Source organism: Nicotiana tomentosiformis, chromosome 4 (genome assembly GCF_000390325.3).
Source record: "Nicotiana tomentosiformis chromosome 4, ASM39032v3, whole genome shotgun sequence".
Taxonomy (NCBI): domain Eukaryota; kingdom Viridiplantae; phylum Streptophyta; class Magnoliopsida; order Solanales; family Solanaceae; genus Nicotiana; species Nicotiana tomentosiformis.
In genome coordinates this window covers 6,239,920-6,244,599 of record NC_090815.1, presented here as the reverse complement: position 1 = coordinate 6,244,599, position 4,680 = coordinate 6,239,920, and positions in this window count along the sequence as shown.

Genomic DNA, 4,680 nt, shown 5'->3' with positions numbered 1-4,680 from the left:
TAACCAAAGTTGGTCGGTTTTTTAAAATATTTTATTTTTTTATTTTGTTTACGAAACCGACCAACTTTGGACGGTTTTCTTTGGCGCAAAGATGCGGGAAACTATTTTTGAGTCCCGCGAAATTTATTTTTTAAGAAACCGACCAACTTTGATTGGTTTTTCATTTAATATAAATTAAAATTAATATTAAAAAAATCGACCTAAATCGGTCGGTTAATTCAACCAGTCATTTTTAAAAACCGATCAAATTCGGCCGGTAATTTTATTTTTTAATAAAACCAACCAATTTTGTTCAGTTATTTTCGTGCGAAAATACAATTAAAGAGTATAAATGAAATAAAAGATAATTTTGTAATAAAATACACCAATGGTCTGGTGGTAGAATAGTATCCTGCCAAAGTAGAGACCCTAGTTCGATTTCCAGATGGTGCAGTTTTTAATTATATAATTAAAATACCGACCAACTTTGGTCGATATTTTTGGCAATTTTGTTTTTTGAATTTAATTGACCGACCAAAGAACTTTGGTCGGTATGCCCTTCCCACCTTTAAAATACTGTCCACACGTAAATGGTCGTATTTTGGACGGTTATTGGCCATTACTGACCCACTTTGGTTAGTTTTTTGGACGTTTTTTCCCGAATTATTAATAGTGAAGGGTGGATATAGGAGTGATAAGGATGGCTATTGATATTGTCAGGGCGGAGGTATAAGAGTGGCTATTGTCAGGGGTGATATGTAATGATGCGGGATTAATATATTGGTGATTTTTATGTGATGTTATAAGTTCTTTGTGACTTCTTTTATTGGCAAGTTCTTTGTGACTTCTTTTATTGGCACGTGAATTGTTCGTGCAGTTGTGATATGAAATGTGGGCACGAGGTGCCATGAGTAAATGATGATGATATTGGCACGTGAGTTGTCCGTGCGGTAGTGATAGAGAAATTGGCACGAGGTGCCTTAGAAATATGAAAGTGGGCTGAGACCCGTATTTTATGATTATGAAATGAGGTGTCACATGGTGACTTTTATTTGAAAGAATTATATTCGAAAGATATTTATTTGAAAGAATTATATTCGAAAGATATTTATTTGAAAGAATTATATCCTAAAGATTATTATTTGAAAAACATATAGGCAAAAGATTTATATTTGAATGACTTGATTAATTGGATGTACTTGTATTCATTATTTGTTGAGCATTATTTATGGTGTTCTTGTTGCCTTGTTGTTTATATCACTGGTTGATTATTGTTGCCATCATTGTTATTTATTTCCTATTATTTTTGTATACTATATTGCATAGGTTATTAGACTAGTGAGTGTCTTGACTGTACCTCGTCACTACTCCACTGAGGTTAGTCTTGATACTTACTGGGTACCGACTTTGGTTTACTCATACTACACTTCTGTATATTTTTGTGCAGAGCCAGGTATTGGAGATATCGAACTCGGATAGAGTTAGAGTATGATCGCAAAGATTCAAGGTAGAGTTGCTTGGTCGTTGCAGTCCCTTGTAGTCTTTTCATTTTATTGTACTGTTAATTATTAATCAAACAATACTGAGTATTTGATCCTTGAGATTATTTCATGTATAGTTAGAGTTCGTGACTCAGTATTACCAGTCTTAGGAGATTTTTTGTAATTATTTCTGCCATTGGTTTCGATTAAAGAAAATGGCTTGAATTGTAATTATAATCGGCTTACTTAGTCTTAGAGACTAAGTGCCATCACGACGCATGTGGTGAGATTTTGGGTCATGACAGGCCGGTGGCACAACAGTTCGGCTTGACAAGGCTATCGCCATTGCCGCAACAGTTGCAGAAGGATTTTTATTATCAATTTCCATTTCTCACTGTCAACAACAGAAGAGTTCAATCAATGGCAAAAAATAGAGCAGTAAACAGTACTATAATTAATGATAAACAATACGTTTAATAAATAAAAATCAAAGTTTTTATATACTGTTTTACAGAAAATGACGAAGTTTTTATGTTCTTCAAATTGTTTCTGAATTGTAATACTCCGAAAAGATTTTATATCTTCATATCAGAATAGAAAAATTCAGAAAGAGTAGAAAATCACACAGATTTTAATCTCCAAAACAGAATACAAATTACAATATAAAAAAATAATTTTCTTAAGATTGTTATTCAATCTGTATTACTATAATGAATAATAAAACAGTAAACCTTTCAGAAACAATGCCAGAAAATGGCTATAAATGTGCCTTGATCTCAGAATCTTTCCTTACGAAATTTTCTAATCTTCTTCTTCTTCTTCTTTTGCACAAAATATTTCAGTGTGTTTTACAATCATTGTATAGTTTGAAGTTCATCAGAGTTTTTGTTACCAATACACTGGTGAGTTAAATCATTATATCCTGAGAGGATAATATTCCAGCACCTCGGGTACTTGAGGGGAATAATTTTCTTAAGGACACACCGTGCATTCAGTGGGCTCGATTTATTCTGAAATTATTTTCAAATATTATTTCGACATTCTGTTGCTACTAACTTTCTGTTTCAGAAAATTTACTGTTTTATTATAGTAATACAGATTGAATAACACTCTTTGTGTTGGTTGCTCGCACAATCTGTGTTAGGATCGAAAAATCGGGCAGTGCAGAATTTAGCTAAACAATGTTATAATGACAATAACAAAAGCAATGCAAGTTGATAATAATGAAAATTAAAGAAGATAAAGAAAACACAAATTTAACGTGGTTCGGTCAAGGTGACCTCTATCCTCTTTCCTCTGCTATCAATAATAAGGAATACCATGATGCCGTTAAGATAGCTCATACTTATGTACCCGGGCTAGCGCCCTCTCTCTCTAGCAGAATGTTGTCTGTTCTTATTCATATATTACCTTCCATTATTTTTAAAAAAAATACAAAAATAAAAAATGTTAAGATATTCTTAATGATATTCGGGCTTCTACCCAGCAGAGTCTTCCTATTATGCCATATCTTCATTCCTATATGGACACATATTCCTACGTTCTTCCAATGTTTACTGTATTACTGGGATTCCTATTTACTGAACCATATCAAATAAGCTACTTTTATAGCAAGAAATCCTTGGCCTAATAGTGGATATTAGGGGTGTACATAGGTCGGATTGGTTAGAATTTTTCAATTATCAAACCAAACCAATGGTGTGGGATTTTTAAAATTATAAACCAAACCAAACTAACAAAGTCAGGTTTTTCAATCTCGATTTTTTTTGATTTTGTTTTTTATTTTTTAGGTGTTTAGGATTTTTTTCCGGTAAAGTCTTCATAACATAAAATATGTAACTTGTGCTCCAAATATTTCTTAAGTACTAGTAAAATACAACTATATAATGTGTTTTTCAAAAAACTAACACAATAATATGAGATAAGTCATATCATTATACTAAAATATTCAATAACAAAGATAAAATAATAAAATTACATAAAATAAATATGGCTAATTAATAAGTCATAACGAAAATTAACATAATCTAAAAATATTATATAGGTCATGCTAAAATAAGTATAGCTAATAAGTACTAATATTAATTACATAACTAAGCACTAAAGAAAAAGATAAACTAAGTTATGCATTTTCATTATAAACCAATGTAAAACTAAAATAATTATCCAACACTATCATCATTCCTAGTATTGAATTGAATTTCTTTTGTTAACATTCGTATTGATTTGAACTTTGTTTGAGTTACTACTGTTGCGACCAAACACACTCACGCAAGTATACGCGGTCGTCAAGTAATAAAGTGACTAAAAGTCGGATGTCGAACCCACGAGGACTTATGATTAACTATTAACTAAATTAGACTATCCTAATTATCTAAACAAGAATTAAATCTAAAAATATTTTATTCCAACTAATTAAATAAGAAAAATATAAATAATAAACTTTGAACAGAGAAAGAGCAGATTTTAATGATATCAATGTAATTAAAACGATCTAGGGTTATGGTCTATCTAACAATCCTATTGTATTCTTTCAATTGAATTGACCGACTAATTTATCTAGCTTATTGGTTGACAGGGTTAATGCTCATAAGAATCTGTCGAGTTCTTACTTGCCTATTCAAGCTAACCTAACGCCTATATGTCTATGGAGTTAGAATCAACAAGAACGCATTTATAATTCCTGTAAATTAACCAAGCAAGGCAATTAGGTATATGTCTATCCTAACTACGAATCCGTTCCCCGATGCCCGAGTTCAAGAACTTGCCCTACTCAATCCTATATGCAATATAGAATTCCCACTTTCGAGTTCAATTCTAGATTCGTAGATAATATTCAATTGGTGATCAAGCAATTAAATAATTAAGCGCAAGATTGAATAAATAAACTAATATGATAAATCAAGAAGTCAAAATCAATATCCGAATAACAATAGTCATGAAAGAACCACAACCCTAGAACGTGAAGTTTAGCTCCACATAGACATGGTAGCCAAACAACAAATCATACAAAGAAACATAAAAATTACTAAGTTTGGTGGGAGAAAGATGAAACTTGATGAATTCCGGCCTTCACAGCTTTTTCCTGGTTTTTTTTCCTCTTCCCAATATGTTAGATAACCTAAAAGAGGCGTTTTTGGCTTATATATTGCGTACCAAAGTCGTGGGCCAAAGTTCTCCTATTTCTAATCCAAATCAGCTTCAGGGATTGATGCTAGGG